This window comes from Dioscorea cayenensis, unplaced genomic scaffold, assembly GCF_009730915.1.
Source record: "Dioscorea cayenensis subsp. rotundata cultivar TDr96_F1 unplaced genomic scaffold, TDr96_F1_v2_PseudoChromosome.rev07_lg8_w22 25.fasta BLBR01000141.1, whole genome shotgun sequence".
Lineage (NCBI taxonomy): Eukaryota > Viridiplantae > Streptophyta > Magnoliopsida > Dioscoreales > Dioscoreaceae > Dioscorea > Dioscorea cayenensis.
The window spans coordinates 6,586-24,569 of record NW_024086532.1 but is presented as its reverse complement, the minus strand read 5'-3'; the positions used below and the strand labels follow the sequence as shown (position 1 = coordinate 24,569).

The window sequence follows — 17,984 nt, the reverse complement described above, 5'->3', positions numbered from 1 at the left end:
ATCCATAGAGAAACCCCCTTGATAGTCGTGTCGATGGTCTTGTGGAAAGTCCTCTACTCGTCGTCCAAAGATTCCCTTGTCCGGTATGGGATACGCTTCGACGGAAGCTCCCCTACCAACCTTCTTCCTAAGGTAGTACGATGTCAGAGCAGTAGAACCTCTCCAAAACCCTAGCCAATACCTCTCAAAACCCTAGCTGAAACCCTCTCTCAAGTTTGGGGAAAAGATGGAGAAAAGAATGCTGAAATCGGGGCTGAATCGGCTTCAAATAGGGCTGGAATTGGGCGACCACACGGGCCTGTGGATTTTACACACGCCCATGTGGAACTTCCACATGGGCGTGTATAATTTCCACAATAAACATCAATTAACTGCTACAATGACTGCTACAGGGGCAGACGCACGCCCTGTGGACTCTTCATGCAACCAAGAAAATTCTCTAAGACCCACGCCCGTGCGAAAATTCCACACGGGCGTGGACATTCACAGGCCCAACTCATAGGGGTAAACGCACGCCCCTGTGTCTTCTCGGGATGGAGAGAGCTTCTCTGCAGAGATTCGCACGGGCATGTGGAAATTACCCACGCCTGCGATTTTTTTACAAGGTCACCACAAGGGCGAGTTCAAGTCCTTGTGTGCTCTCGGGATAATCGCCAAACTGAGGACTTCACACGCCCGTGCGGAAATTACCCACGGGCGTGCGAAAATTGCATGGTTGTTCACAAGGGCAGCCGCAGGCCCCTGTGCCTTCTCTGGATGAGCTCACAATACAAATTCACAGGCGTGCAGTGAAATTCCACACGCCTGCAGTGCTTTTCTCTGGATGCCTTAGAAAATTTTCCAGGCTCTGCAGAAAATTTGTGAACATGTTTACACACTCAGAGCCCGCCCTAATATGCAAGTTTTACCAGAGAAAAACATGAGAAATAGCTCAAATGACCAAAACTTCACCAAAACACATGAAGGCACAAGATAACACCAACAGTCCATAAGAAAAGCATAGCAATGACATATAAGAATCAAAACACCAACACTCAAGCTCTTATTCATGCAAACACTAAACTAGACACTAGAAAATAGTAAAGACTTGGGTTGCCTCCCAAGAAGCGCTTGTTTTACGTCACTAAGCTTGACGTACCTCTTCTTTACCTTATGGAGGCTTGAAAAGAGTATGTTCCTCCTGACTAGATATTGCATACCTACTTCTCTTAAACCAAAAATCTACTTGCCGGGGTGGAATATTTGTTGGAGAGTCCAACCATCTTACCTTTGGCCTCCAAAGAAACAGTTTGGGTTGGGAATTATCCAAGCTTAGCACAGGTGGGTCATTGGATGGCTTCAATCTCCTACCCACATCTTCTTCCAAACCCAAAATCTCTTCCTTGCAATTTATGAATTGATTAATCCCAAATGGAGATGCGTGTTCCATTACCTTAGGGGTTGCTTCTTCTTCAATTTCAACTTGAAAACAATCTGTCTTCGCCAACTCTCTTTGCATCATTTCTTGGTCACAAACATACTGCCCACTCAAACAATCATCATATTGAATGAACGGTTCTTCTTGTATCCTCTCGATCTCGACAACATCATACTCGTTCCGTCCCACTTCTTCATTGTCATTCACTACCACATCTTCTCTAGAAGGAACTTGACTTGCTTGCTAAAATACTTGTTGTTCCTTGGAGAGTGTGTCAAGTATCCCTCCTAATTGATGCTCAAGGTTTTTATAGGAGGCTTCATGATATCTTCGTGTGGTCTCCATATTTTGGACGCAGACATCGGATGCTTCAATAAAGTAGCTAATACTCTTTGTAACTGAAGTGCATCCTTGCCGAGTATCTCACCCTTTTGACATTCCTCTTAAGGTGCCTCCCAATGTTGTTCACCATTATTCTATAATATGTTTGGGTAGCCTACTTCAATTGGATGATATGCGTAGTAACATGGAATGTTTTGTTGTCGTGAAATAACAATTCTATCAACTTTTCTACTGAGAGCTTCGACCTGAAAATATAGAGCAATGACTGGGTCAATCATCATTTAAAATCCGTGCAAGAAAAAGTAAGACATAACAAAAGAAAACAAATGAGAATGATGGAAGAATAAGAAAATGTGAGATAACCACCTTTTTTTTATATAAAAAAAAAATCAGAACAGTGATAGAGAAGAAATGTGAAATAGAATGTATAATAAAATATCTAAGAAAACAAAGTGCAAAGTATCTCTAAACTCCTACTCCCCGGCAACTGCGCCAAAAACTTGGCAAGATCCCCTTGCATATATCCCGCAAGTGCACAGGTTTGTCGAAGTAATAATCCCGGATGAGCGGGTATCGAAATCCACAGGGAATAGGGAATAAAAACACTTAATCCGCTTCTTAGCTATGTGAAAGATCAGTAGTGATAAGTGTAACAATGATTCAATTCTCAAAAGTAAAAACAACAAGTAAGAGAGTACGGGTAAAGAGGGAGGTGAGGCAATCGATAAAGATGGGGTACTCGGATAATGCACCGGCTAGGACAATCATTTCAAGTGCAAGAACCCTCTATTTTGCTTCCTAATCAATGCAATGATGAGTCATGGAAATCTTTAAATACATAGTCCCAAATCTAAGGTCAACTATGCCTAACTCTATACATGTCCCGGAGGAGAGATTAAATAACCTCTCAACCTCGCACTCGAATAGAGTTGCAATGAGCTCTAGGGATTCCAAGTGATAAATCTTATCCTAATTACAGACCTAACCATTTGGTCCAGGTGGAAGGTCCCTAACCACAATTAAGCCCTAGATACTAAGATCACCTCAACGCTTCACTCCGTTGCATGCGTAACTAAGCCCCAGCGGAGGGTCATCTCTTAGACCATTCAGTCTATTATGGACGCAAAGAACTCGAGGAACGGAGGTAGAATCTATCACATCGGAGGGGAAAGGGGGCGCTCATGTACCTCTCGACTCACCCTCTCAACCCTCTCCAACCTAGCTTTGTCTAACACTCATGGTGTGTCACTCACGCACAAGGTTTCCAATAAGAACTCTCAACCCTAGTGTCACTCTAGGGGAAATCTTCATACAATCAAGCATTCAAGGTTGGAGCTGACAATAAACATCAATTAATTGAAAGCATAATAAAGAGATTCAATGAAACAAATACATCGTAGGGTTCACAAATACCCAAGTACCCACTAGGGGTTTAGCTCTCCATGGAGCTAAGTACAATAAATGAAATAGAATGTAAAAGCAATGAATCCATAGAGAAACCCCCTCGATAGTCATGTCGATGGTCTTGTGGAAAGTCCTCTACTCATCGTCCAAAGATTCCCTTGTCCGGTACAGGATACGCCTCGACGGAAGCTCCCCTACCAACCTTCTTCCTAAGGAATGACGATGTCGGAGTAGTATAACCTCTCCAAAACCCTAGCCAATACCTCTCAAAACCCTAGCCGAAAACCCTCTCTCAAGTTGGGGAAAAGATGGAGAAAAGAATGCTAAAATCGGGGCTGAATCAGCTTTAAATAGGGTTGGAATCGGGCGATCACACGGGCTTGTGGATTTTACACATGCCCATGTGTAATTTCCACATGGGCGTGTATAATTTCCACAATAAACATCAATTAACTGCTACAGTGATTGCTACAGTGATTACTACATTAACTTGCTGTAGTACTCTGCCAAAAATACTCAATAGTCCACTTTTCGTCGAGGTAACATAAACGGGCACACGTTTATGCCGTGGATCGCTTTGCTTCTTCAATGATGGATAAGTTGATGGGGGTCTTAATCTATGTGCATAAGTCAGAATGTTTGAGTGTGACTGCCCTTGTGCCTCTCCAAATGGTTGTGCTAACTCAAATACGGGGAGGTTTAGTAAGATTTCCTCCAAAATCGGTGCATTGTGATCCACATTGACTTCTTTCCTTCATAATTGGTTTCACAACCCAACCTGCATAAAAGTAACATAAAAACACACATATTAGTGTAAAAACTAGAGAAAAGTAATGCTTAACATAAGGAAAGAACGCTTCATATTCATATCGCACAAGCACTTATCAAACATCAATTAAGGAAAGCATAATGAAAGGTTTAATGAAACAAATACAACCTAGGATTCACAAATCCAAGTACCGACTAGGGGGTTAAGCTCTCCATGGTGCTAGTTACAATCAATGAAATCGAATGTAAAAACAAGTAATCTATAGAAAGCCCCCTCTATAGTCATGACGATGGTCTTGTGGAGAAGCCTCTACTCGTCCAAGGGTCCCTTTGTCCGGTCTTAGATACACCTCGCCGGATCGGTGCCGATAAAAGCTCTCCCACTAACCTTCTTCCAAATGGAGCACGATATTGCAGTCGTAGAACCTCTTCCAATAGCTAGCCAATACCTCTCCATAACCAAGCCGATGTCTCCTCTCAAGTTAGGGAAAGGATAGAGAAAAGAATGTCCAAATCATGGTTAAAATTGGCCTTAAAAAGGGTTGGAATCGGGAATCCACACGAGCTTGTGGAAAAACGTACAAGCGTGTGGAATTTCCACACGCCCGTGTGGATTCTCTGGAAATCACCTTTCTCCACCAAAATACTCCTGAATTCACACTTTTCATCGAGGCCACATGAATTGGAACACATCCATGCGGTAGATCACATTGTATCTTCAATAAAATCACATTTAACAACAATCTTGCTAGCATTACACAAGTTGGAACACATGAGTGTGACTACCTTTGTGCCCTCCAATTTGCATGTTCACTCGAGCACAATGGAAGTTCGAACACACTCACATGTCTTTGAGCATAACTTGTGTCTTCACATTTGTTCACTCCAAGATTTCTTCAACAAAGTGCATTCCACAAAGTGCATTCACAATCCTATATTAACAATCTACTTTAACTTCTTTCTTTCACACTTGTCTTCATAACCCTACATGCACAAAAGTAACACAAATACACATTTATGAGCGATAAAATTTGAGAAAGCGATGCTCATTGCAAGAAAAGAATACTTCATATTACTAATACACAAGAACTTATCAAACTCCTCCACACTTAATATTTTGCTTGTCCTCAAGCAAAAATAAAATGTTGAAGCATAGAAGAAGGACATATTGAAAGTGCTTGCCCATTCTACAAGTAAGGACAATTTCAACACTAAATACAAAAAATCATTGCTCTAGCTAAAACTCGAATCAAAAAGGACAACAAACCTGAAATTGTGTAAGTGTGTATAAACTCACTCAAGTCAACCTAACGTATACTCCTCAAAGTTCTAAGTATAAGGGACTTATTTATTTACAAAACAAAACAAAGAGATGGTATTAGCTTCACACATCCTCTAAGGTAGCCCTTTGCGAAGCGGGCGCTAAGGTGGCTTTCACACTTTCGAGGTGGTAGCTCTTTCTATCGGGGCAGTAGCTTTAAGTTATCTGATGAGATAGCTCTTTCTCTCATTAGGGCATAACTAGTATCCGACTTATGAGAGTAGCTTTTCATAGGCGGTAGCTCTTTCCACTCCGACTGTACAACCAAAGCAAGTATATATTTTCCTTTTTTTCATAAAAATTAACATAAGAACCAATACTTACTAGTCCCTTAAACATCAAACTTGAGTTTCCAAATAGGTTTATTGAGCGAGTAGTGCAACAAGTGCCAATTTGGCGAAAATTCCTCAAAATTCATGTAAAAACTAGAGCATGAGAACATTCAATGTTAAAAATTCTCCTAACACAAGAATACAACCATTGCAACTAAGATGAAACACCATTCGGTACGTGAGCATTTTCAGTCAAAACTTATGTAAAGAACATGTGTAATGTGAACTCCTCCCACACTTAAGATGTACATTGCCCTCAATGTACGCATGTAAGCAACATAAAAAGTATAACACTCAAAAACATATGTAAAGATGGGCAATTGAAACAATACTCCCTTGACCTCCTCATGGCAGGTTTGATGTAGCACACATGGCTATGTGAAAATCACATTGGCCATGTCCATGACTATTCCTTAATTTCTATACTCACAAGACCATTTCCATGTATACAATAGGGGTTCAGTAAAGCGCAACAAAAATAAAAACAACTCGAGTATATAAAGATAAAGCAAAGAAATACAACTCGAGTAATACAAGTCCAAAATAAAATGCGAAAATGAAATATGAAAAATAAAAGCAACTAAAGTAAGGACGCATCAAGCATCGGTGTCGTCCTCTATCTGCTCTGCTGCTGGGAGTCAATGTTGTAACTAAGGATTGACTGGTGCTGGTGGTGATGGTGGTGCCGGAGGGGTCCGGGGTCTCATCATGAATGCGGATGTCATGTCTCACTCTAGAATCTGCTATAAAACATTGAGACACGCCATAACCTTCGTGTGGTTCACGGCCTATGTGCAGCGACCCTTAGCCAAATCTGCCTGTAATATACCTACAGCACTCTCGGGCCTCTCAAATCGATCATGGGCTCGAGTGGGAGTAAATGTATCCACGGGCGGTGGCTCCTATGCTGTGGAAGGTGCCTCTGTCTCTATTTGCTCAGGCTGAGGCTCGGGAACCTGCTAACACCCCTCTACTGCATCTCCCTCGGCCTCAACTATCTCAGCTGGGGATATGATCATCACATAGACCCCTGGTTTGTCTCTATGCTGAGAAGAGACGATATAATAGTCTTCTCAGCTCCCTTGATAGTGTTTATTAGACCCATCCCCATGATGAGTCTAGTGATGTATAGACTTGAGAATAGACCCCTACTCTCACATACTAGCCCTGATGCCTCAAGTAATCTTCAACAATGTGTCCCAAATGTAGCGGCTCGCTCTATATCATGGAATATAAGTAAGGTAACTCCTGCCACCTCAGAATTCGGGTACTGTCACCGCGACCACTCACCGATCTGCTCAGGACTGGGTGGATGTATCTATAACTCGGTCGGGAAAGGCAAGTGGCCTTCGATACTCCCAGCTCATACTGACCATAGCCAGATAAGGCCCTGTAAGTTCTCCGAGGAGTCAAGCTACCAGGATAGTCGGTAGATAGTCGCTAGTACTCCTCATTGTTGGTAAAAGCCTCATCATATAATCAAGCTACCTACGGCAAGCAGCTCGTCAATCTCATCGGCTATTTCATTGCCTTGCTAAACCTCTCTTAGTGCACTCAAGTCAGGGAAACATGTTTGCTCGAACTTGAGTCTCGAGAAACTCTCAAATCGAGCCTAGTGCTCGGGAATCGAGAACTCTATATACTTAGGCTCAAGCGAGGGCTCTCTGGGATGCTTGTTGGCCACCTTCCTTGTACTGGGAGCCACATCTGCAAGAATTGAATACCTAGGCTCAAATAAATTAATGACTCAATACAGCAGAAATCCACACGGCCATGTGGAATTCCTCACCCCCTTATGAATCCACAGGGCGTGAAAGCCGCATGGCCACTATGCCAAAATTGCAAAAATCCATAAACATTTCACTTTAAAACCACTCTAATACATACACCAACCATTTAATCATTAAAGCAAAGCAGCAACCACCAGTTTAAACCAAATAAATCAAGATTGGCGAAGAAAAGAAAGAATGACAGTTTACCGACAAGATGAGGATGAAAAACTTGAAAACAGCATGAAAACTCTAGTGAAATCCCTCTAAAATGACTGTCAGGAGTTGGGAGAGTGCAAGGATGTGTTCTTTGAGTGTTTGGGAGTGTAAAGACAAAGAAATGTGAATAGATTTTAAAGAAAAGCCACGTCTCTTGGCGTTTTGCTCATCCACCAGGCGTGTGGAAATTACTTACGCCTGTGTAACTCCAATGGGGAGCTCAACAAGGCACTCACACGCTCATGTGCTAACCTACTAGGGCACCCACACGCCCCTGTGGCTTCTCTGTCCCTCTGAGAAATTTCTCTAAATGTTTTACAAGCCTGTATGGAAATTCCACACGGGCGTGGATCTTAACAAGGGTCACTCAGAGGGGCACTCATACGCCCCTGTGTCTTCTCGGGATGGATGAGAACTCTCTGCAGAGTTTCACATGGGCGTGTGGAAATTACCCACGCCTGTGTGTAATTCACAGGGTCATCCACAGGGGCAGACACACGCCCTTATGTCTTTTTGGGATAGAGCTCTCAACTCTTCCAAGAAATACACGCCCGTGTGGAAATTACCCACGGGCGTGTGTGACCGTCACATGGTCATTTTATAGGGGCATTCACACGCCCTTGTGTCTTCTTGGGATGGAGAAGTTGAGCTCTGAAGACAAACACACACCCGTGTGGAAATTCGACACGACCGTGTGCCTTCTCTGGATGGCTCGAAAAAAATTACAAACTCTGCAAAAAATTTCTTCACACTTATACACATATAGTGCCTACATTTGCTATTCAAAATTGACCAGAGAATTATGAAAAACACGATCAAATGACCAAAAAACTTCGTCAAACACAATTATGAACTTGAAAACACCAGTGATCTATGAGAAAAGTACAGCAATAGCATGTAAAAATCAAGATACCAACACTCAAGCGCTTATTCATGCAAGTACAAAACTAAAACCTAGAAAACAGTAAAGACTTGGGTTGCCTCCCAAGAAGCGCTTGTTTACCGTCACTAAGCTTGCCGCACCTGACCTTACCTCATGGAGGCTCATAGATGAAGGTTTTCCTCTTATCCATAAGCTGAAAGCATAATGAACATAATCTTTTGAAGGTAGAGAGGTAGTTATCGAGTTTGTTACCACACAAGGGTTCGTCACCCTTACTCCATTCTTGCACAACCCCATTAGCCTTGGGATGTTTCTTGTGATGTCTTCTTGTACGCTTCATCTTTCGGATCATCTTTATCATGATCCCCGGGCAAGGTTGCATGTTGTCCTCTAGAACAAGTGTCATGATGTCTTTATTCTACACCTCTTGGTCTAGAAACCCTTGATACGGGTCTGGACACATTTTTTTCTGGACATATTTATCTATTAGTTCATCGGTAGTGTCAATAAAGTAAAGAGTATCATCAAAGTTGAGAGAATGTCTCATAGCTTCGGCGAGGTGATATGTAAGCTTGTCATCCACAACTCTTAAAGTCAACTCCCCACCATCCATGTCGATAAGAGCCTTGGAAGTACGCAAGAATGTCCTCCCATGTTTTAATGGGACATCGACATCCTTATCAACATCAAACACTACAAAATCCAGCTGAAACATGTACTTGTTGGTAAGTGCTTGTGTGATATGAATGCGAAGCATTCTTTCCTTATGTTGAGCATTACGTTTCTCAGGTTTTTACACTAACATGTGTTTTTTTATGTTACTTTCGTGCAGGTAGGGTTGTGAGTGCGAGTTTGAAGGAAAGAAGCCAATGTGGATCATAATGCACTGATTTTGGAGGATATCTTGCTAAGGTTCAAATGCGAAGACATAAGTCGGGTGCGAGATGCTAGAGTGTGTGCCAACCTCCTCGTATTTGAGTTAGCACAACCATTTGGAGGGGCACAAGGGCAGTCACACTCAAGCATTTCGACTTATGCACATAGAACAAGATCTCCACCAACTTGTCCATCATTAAAGAAGCAAAGCGATCCACGACGTGAATGTGTGCCCGTTTGCATCACCTTGATGAAAGTATGGACTCAGGAAGTATTTTAAGCCAACATCAGTACGAGTAACATCAGAGCCCCTGCATGTGAAAGATCAGTAGTGATAAGTGTGACAATGATTCAATTCTCAAAAGTAAAAACAACAAGTAAGAGAGTACGGGTAAAGAGGGAGGTGACGCAATCGATAAAGATGGGGTACTCGGATAATGCACTTAGCTCCATCGATTCATTGCTTTTACATTCTATTTCTTTGATTGTACTTAGCTCCATGGAGAACTAAACCCCTATTGGGTACTTGGGTATTTGTGAACCCCAGGATGTATTCGTTTCATTGAATCTCTTTATTATGTTTTCAATTAATTGATGTTTATTGTGAGTTCCAACCTTGAATGCTTGATTGTATGAACATTTCCCCAAAAGTGACACTAGGGTTGAGAGTTCTTGTTGGTAACCTTGTGAGTGAGTGACACACCACGAGCGTTAGACAAAGCTAGGTTAGAGAGGATTGAGAGGGTGAGTGGAGAGGTACAGGAGTGTCCTCTTTCCCCTCCGACGTGATAGATTCTACCTCCGTTCCTTGAGTTCTTTGCGGCCATAATAGAGTCAATGGTCTAAGAGATGACCCTCCGCTGGGGCTTAGTTGCGCATGCAACGGAGTGAAGCGTTGAGGTGATCTTAGTATCCAGAGCTTAATTGTGGTTAGGGACCTTCCACCTGGACCAAAGGGTTAGGTCTGTAATTAGGAAGAGATTTATCACTTGGAATCCCTAGAGCTCATTGCAACTCTATTCGAGTGCGAGGTTGAGAGGTTATTTAATCTCTCCTTCGAGACATGAATAGAGTTAGGCATAGTTGACCTTAGATTTGGGACTATATATTTAACGATTTCCACGACTCACCATTGCATTGATTAGGAAGCATAATAGAGGGTTCTTGCACTTGAAACGATTGTCCTAGGCGGAGCATTATCTGAGTACCCCATCTTTATCGATTGTCTTACCTCCCTCTTTACTCGTACTCTCTTACTTGTTGTTTTTTTTACTTTTGAGAATTGAATTTGTGTCACATTTATCACTACTGATCTTTCACATAGCTAAGAAGCGGATTAAGTGTTTTTATTCCCTATTCACTGTGGATTCGATACCCGCTCATCTGGGATTATTACTTTGACAAACCCGTGCACTTGCAGGATATAAGCAAGGCGATCGTGTCAAGTTTTTGGTGCCGTTGCCAGGTAATTGGCATTTTGAGATACTTTGCACTTTGTTTTCTTAGCTATTTCACCATACATTCTATTTCATATCTTCTTATTCTATCATTGTTATGATTTCTTCTTCTTTCTTTTTTGGTGCAGCTCAAGGTTATGACCCAAGGGAATCCCTCCATATTGATTGAAGGAGATCCTGAGCTTGAATGTACACTTAGAATAAAAAGGAAAGAGCCTGTGCAAGAACAGTCTAATCTAGCTGATTTGGAAGTGGAAGGATATGAAAACATGGCAGAACAGAACGAGCAACAGCGGACATTATCTGATTATGCCAGACCTTCAGTGTTGGGGACACAATCGAGCATTGTGCGTCCCCCGATCACAGCTCAGAACTTTGAGCTGAAGCCGGCATTCATCCACATGTTGCAGCAATCCGCACAGTTCTACGGTTTGACCGATGAGGATCCAAACAGTCATATAGAGAGTTTTCTCGAGGTGTGTGATATGCTGAAGATAAACGGAGTGACGGATGATACCATCAAATTGAGAGCCTTCCCATTTTCCCATAAAGAGGAGAGCGAAGCAGTGGCTACAGTCATTACCTAGAGCATCAATTACCACATGGGAGGAGATGGTAGAAGCTTTTCTTGCCCGTTATTTTCCCTCCCGAAAAATCAGCAAAGCTTAGGAATGAGATCTCATCCTTTGTTCAGTTGGAATTGGAGTCTCTATTCGAGACATGGGAAAGGTTCAAGGAACTCCTGAGAAAGTGCTCGCAACACGGATTTCCTGAGTGGATGATTGTTCAGACCTTTTACAATGGTTTGAATCCGAGTACAAGGCAACTCTTGGATGCGGCAGTAGGAGGTACTTTAGGTAGCAAGACCCCCAATGAGGCCCGTCAATTAATTGAGGAAATGGGGCTAAACAACTACCAATGGAATGCTAAGGAGAAGAAAAAGGTGGCCGGTCTCCATGAAATAGATGCGGTAACTTCATTGGCGGCTCAAGTGGAAAATTTGAGTAAGAAGTTAGATCTTCTAACTTCAAATAGAGTGGTGGCCGTGACTAATTGCACCGGGTGTGGTGGAGGACATGCCCCCTCCGATTACCCGATCTCTATTGGTGATGTTTCTTCGGTGGAGAACGTTGATTTTGTAGGTAATGGCATGAGACCTCAAGGAAACCCATATAGCAATACCTACAATTCTGGTTTGAAAGAATCATCCCAATTTCTCATGGAGTAATCAGGGTCCACAAAAGGCCATGGGGCTACCGGGTTTCCAACAACAACAACAAACCCCTCAGGTGGAAAACAGAGTCTCAGGTTTGGAAACCCGAATGAATGACTTAGAGAAGCACTTGACTAGATTTGTGCAATCTACAAATACAAGGTTTGAATCAGTCGAGGCTACACTTCGCAACCACACCGCCTCTTTGCATAACCTTGAAAATCAAGTGGGGCAAATTGCGAAGTCTCTCTCTGAAAGGCCACATGGAAGCTTGCCGAGCAATAAAGAAACTAACCCTAGAGAGCACGTGAAGGCGATCACTTTGAGAAGTGGTCGTGAGGTTGAAGGTAGGCTTCCGAGTGAGAAGCCAAAAGAACATGCACCCAAGGTTATAGAGGTGGAAGAGGGAACAGGCAAAGAGAAAGAGGTGGCACCCCCACCTTTCAAGCCAAGAATCCCTTATCCCTCTAGATTGAAAAATGACCAAGGGGATGAACAGTACAAGAAGTTCCTGAGTTTGTTCAAGCAACTCCACATCAATATTCCTTTTATTGAGGCATTGGCCCAAATGCCTAAGTATGTGAAGTTCTTGAAAGACTTGTTGACTAACAAGAGGAAATTGAAGGAAAGTGCTTCAGTGATTTTAGATGCTTCATGCTCGGCGGTATTGCAAAAGAACATGCCGAACAAGAAGAAAGACCCGGGAAGCTTCATCATTCTGTGTAATATTGGCAATCTAGGTGAGGAAATAGCATTGGCGGACTCAGGGGCTAGTATCAACGTTATGCCATACACCTTCTTTCAAAAGCTAGGCTTGGGTGAGCCTAGGCCTACTCGGATGACTTTGCAACTAGCGGACCGAACAGTACGACATCCGAGAGGCATCATTGAAGACGTGCTTGTCAAGGTGGACAAGTACATTTTTCCGGATGACTTTGTAGTGCTAGACGTTGATGAGGATGAGGATGTACCTTTGATACTTGGGAGACTGTTTTTGTGGACTTCCAAGGCATTGATTGACATGGACGGCGGAGAGCTAACTTTCAGGGTTAGAGATGACAAGCTCACATACCGCCTTGCTGAAGCCATGTAGCATTCTCTTGATTTTGATGATACTTTATACTTTCTAGACACTACTAATGAGATTGTTGATGAATACATGCACGAAATGTTCAATCCGGACCCATACGAGGGTTTGTTTGACCAAGAGGAGGATTATGAAGAAGTAATGATGCTTGGTTCGATGGAAGAAGTACCATCTAACCCGGGGATCTTGAAGAAGGTGCTCCAGAAAATGAAGAGGGCTAGGAGATGCCACCGGAAACACTCCAAGTCTGTTGGAGATGTACGTGAACCGAAGAAGTTGGACGAATCATTATTAGGTGGTTTGAAGCCCGATAATTCACCTTCTACCCTCCAGAGACTTTGCACATCATGTTTTTAAGCCATGGGTAAGAGGGCAACTTTCATTCATGAACACCTGTGAGGTAAGACAAGGTACGTCAAGCTTAGTGATGTTAAACAAGTGCTTCTTGGGAGACAACCCAAGTGTTTACTATTTTCTTATCTTCTAGTTTAGTTTGTTTTCATGAATAATTGTTAAGTGTTGGTGTCTTGATTTTTAGAAACTTTTGCTGAGATCTTCTTGCGAGCTTTGTGTATTCATCGCGTGTTTTCATGTGGAATTGGTGAAGTTATGTCCTTTGAGCTTTATTCCATGTTTTTCGCTGGTAAAATTCGCATACTAGGGCAGCCTCTGAGTGTGTAAACATGTTTAAAAACTTTCTGCAGAGCCTGCAGGTTTTTCTAAGGCATCCAGTGAAAACGCACGGGCGTGTGGAATTTCCGCACACCCATGGATTTGTATTGCGAGCTTATCCAGAGAAGGCACAGGGGCGTGCGGCTGCCTCTGTAAACGACCATGCGAATATGCAATGACGCGGTGTGGTTGCAAAGTGTAGCTTCGACCGACTGAAACCTTGTATCCGATGATTGGATGAACTTGGTTAATGCTTTCTCTAGATCGGTCATCTAGGTTTGCAAACCCGAAACTCGATTCTCCATGTTCCGGGTTTGTTGTTTTTGTTGTTGGAAACCAAGTGTTGTCATTGTCTTTTGTTTTCCTTGATTGTTCCAACAAAGATTCGGGTGTCTCCTCCAACCCAAATTGTAGGTGTTACTAAATGGATTGCCTTGGCTTCTCATTGCATTACCCACAAAATTCACTTGTTATACCGAGGATTTACCACCAATAGAAATCAGGCAATCGGTTGAAGCATGTCCTCCATCACACCCAGTGCAACTAGTCGAGGCTGTCACTCATGAATTAACTGCATCAATCTCATGAATTCTGGCTAACCTTTTTTTGTCTCTTGTGTTTCACTAATAACTGTTCATAGCCATTTCCTCAATGAGACATCGTACTTCTTTATGGGGCTTACTTCTTAAGTTATCTCTCGCTGCTACATCAAGTAACTGCCATGTCCTTCTGTTCAACACATTGTAAAAAGTCTGAATGATCACCCACTCGGGGAAATAATGTTGAGGACATTTCTACAATAGCTCCTTCAACCTATCACATATCTCAAAAAGAGACTCCAATTCCGTTTGCACAAAGGAGGATATTTCATTCCTGAGCTTCACAGATTTTGCAGGTGGGAAATATCCGGCAAGAAAAGCTTCCACCATCTCCTCCACGTAGTAATCTATGCTCTAGGTAATGATTATAGCCTTTGCTTTGCTTTTCCCTTCAAGGAAAATTGGAAGGCACTTAATCTAATAACATCATTCATAACACCATTAATCTTAAGCATGTCACACATTTCTAAGAAATTCTCTATGTGGTTGGTCGAATCCTCATCGGCCAAACCATTGCTGTATAATCTAGATGAATACTGGCTTTTGCTCAATGGTCTGAGCTGTAATCAGTGGCCACATAATACTAGACTGTGCGCCCAGTACTACAGGTCTGGCATAATCTGATAGTGTCCTCTACTACTCATTCTGCTCTGCCATATTATCTGATCCTTCACCTTCTACCTCAGCTTGATTTGACTATTCTTGTACAAGTTCTTTTCTCCTTCTATGAAGTGTTCGTTTGAGTTTAGAATCTCCTTCAACCAATGTTGAAGGGTTTGCTCAGGTCAAAAGCTGGAGATGCAACCAAAGAAAGAAAAACAAATCAGAATGATGGAAGAATAAGAAAGTGTGAAATAAAATAAATGGTGAATAGCAAAAATAGCAAAGTACAAAGTGTTTCTAAAATGCCCATTTCCCAGAAATGGTACAAAAAACTTGACAAAACACCTTTTGCGTATGTACCATAAGTGTACACATTTGTCAAAAAGTGTACGGGTTTGTCGAAGTAATAATACCCTAGTTAGTGGGTAGTCATATCCATAGGGAAAAGTCAGAAACACAAGGATTACTATTTAACTAAAGTGAAGATGGATCGATAGTTGTGTGAACAATGTCAATGTGAAAAGAAATAAAATGAACAAGAAAGAGAGACGCTATAAAAAATGAGAGGAAAGATAATCGATTGAAAATGGGGCACCTGAACATTGCTCCCCCTAGGACTATTGCTTCAAGTGCAAAACCAACTATTATATCTCCTAACTAATGCTTAATGAGTCGTGGAAATCCTACCATACATGGTCCCAAAGCTAAGGTCAACCATGACTAACCCTACACTATGTTCCAGAAGAGAAATCGCTCAGTCTCAACACCTCACACTGTGCAAAGTTGCTTAAAGCTCTAGTGAGTCCAAGTGATAAACCCTATTCACTAACAAAGATCTAACCCTTTGGTCCAGGTGAAAGATCCCTAATCACAATTAAGCCCGGATACTAAGGATTAGTTCAATAGTTCACTCTATTTCTTGCGCTACTAAGAACCAGTGGAGTTTGTCTCTTAGCACTTCACTCTATTAAGACAGCAAAGAGCTCTTGGAACGTGGTGGTAGGATAAATCACAATGGTAGGAAAATGGGACGTTCTTTTACCTCTCAACTCACCCGCTCGACCCTCTGTAATCTTGCTTTGTCTAACCCTCATAGTGTGTCACTCACTGGCAAAGATTACTAATGTAGGCTCTCAACCCTCGTATCACTCTAAGGGAATACCCATTCAATAAGCATTCAAGATTAGAACCCAATTAAAAAACACCAATTAAAGAAACAAAATAGAAATGTCAAAGAAACAACGTCACCCTAGGGTTTACAAGTCCAAGTACCCAATAGTGGTCTAGCTCTCCATGGAGTAAGATATAATCAATAATGAAATTAAAAGTAAGAACATGCAATCCATAAGTAAACCCACCTTGGTATTTGTATCAATGGTCTTGTGGAGTGTCTGTGTCTTCTTCAAAGGTTCCCTCGTCAAGCCTAGGGCACAAATCGCTGAATCGATGCTGACGAAAACTACCACAATAACTATCTTCCAAAGGAACACGGTGTCGAAGGCCATAGAACCACTACAAAACCTTGCCAAAGCCTCTCCAAACCCTAGTGGCGAGTGTCTCTAAAGATGGAGAAAATATGAGAAAAAGATGGGAAAAAAGATTCCAAAACGAGCTGAAGTCACAGCATTAAATAGGCTGTAATCGGACATCCACACTAAATCTACAAGAATTGATTTTTCAACGGCCTATAAACAGTAACTACTACTACAGATATTTGCTACATTGATTTACTACAGTACTCCACCAAAATACTCCCGAATTCTCATTTTTCATCGAGGACACATGAATGGGCACACATCCATGCGGTTGATCATGTTGTATATTTAATAAAATAACATTTGACGACAATCTTACTAGCATTGCACAAGTCAGAACACATGAGTGCGATTGTCTTTGTGCCCCTCCAATTTGCATGTTCACTGGAGCACAATGGAGGTTGGCACACAGTTATATGTCTTTGAGCACAACTTGTGTCTTCACGTTTGTTCACTCCAAGATTTCTTCAGCAAAGTGCATTCATAATCTACTTTGGCTTCTTTCTTCCACACTTGTCTCCACAATCATACATGCACAAAAGTAACAAAAATACACATGTATGAGCGATAAAATCAGAGAAAAATAATGCTCATTGTAAGAAAAAGAATACTTTCTAATCCTAATACAGATGCACTAATCACCAAGCAACCACTAGGGGTTTTGCTCTCCGTGGAGCAATACAAAAGCAAATATGAAGTGAAAGAGAAGTGCAAGTAATCCATAGAGAAAATCCCCTTGTAGTCCGTATCAATAGTCTTGCGGAGCAGCCTCGTCTTCTCAAAATGTTCCCTTGTCAAACCTAAGGCACACAACAGCAAATCGATGCCAATGAAAGCTCCCCCTATAGTTCTCCTCCAAAGGAACTCGATGTCGAATACCATAGGACCGCTCCAAAAACCTAACAAAAGCCTCTCCAAACCCTAGCCGCCAGCTTTCCGGAAGACGGACAAAATATAGGAAGAAGATCCCTCAAAAAAACTCTCAAAGTGGTATTTCTAGGGCTGGAATCAAGCATCCGCACGGGTGTGTGGAATTTCCTCATGCCCGTGTGAATTTCCAAGTCTTCATTTCTAGCGTGCTATAAACAGTAACTACTATAGTGATTTTACTACAATAAATTGCTGCAGTACTTTGCCAAAATGCTCCCGAATCCACTCTTTTCATTGAGGCCACATTGCTACAATATATTGCTACAGTACTGCCAAATTGCTACAATACAACAAACAATTTCCAATTCTTTTTTTAATTTTTTTTATTTTTTTATTTTTTTTCTTTCAACTTTTTCTGATTTTTTTATTTTCCTCTGATTTTTTTTTCAAATAAAAACTAGCACACTAAAGTCCCAAACACAATGAACTAGAATCTTCATAGGTCTAATGAGTGAGAAAAGTGCACAAAGAGCAATCAGACAAAAATATTTAATGAAATTAGATGAAAACTAGAGCATGATAAAATCTAATGTTTACAACCTCCAAAAACTAAGAAT

General features: G+C 41.8%; 2 non-coding genes across 2 annotated transcripts; one reads left to right on the top strand and one right to left on the bottom strand.

The window, feature by feature from the left end:
- Window positions 1-11,449: 11,449 nt before the first annotated feature.
- LOC120253630 lies at window positions 11,450-11,556 on the bottom strand. Its single transcript, XR_005534346.1, has one exon. It is a non-coding gene; the product is annotated as a small nucleolar RNA R71 (small nucleolar RNA).
- Window positions 11,557-14,534: 2,978 nt separating this feature from the next.
- Window positions 14,535-14,641, top strand: LOC120253632. The gene has a single exon (XR_005534348.1). It is a non-coding gene; the product is annotated as a small nucleolar RNA R71 (small nucleolar RNA).
- Window positions 14,642-17,984: the final 3,343 nt, after the last annotated feature.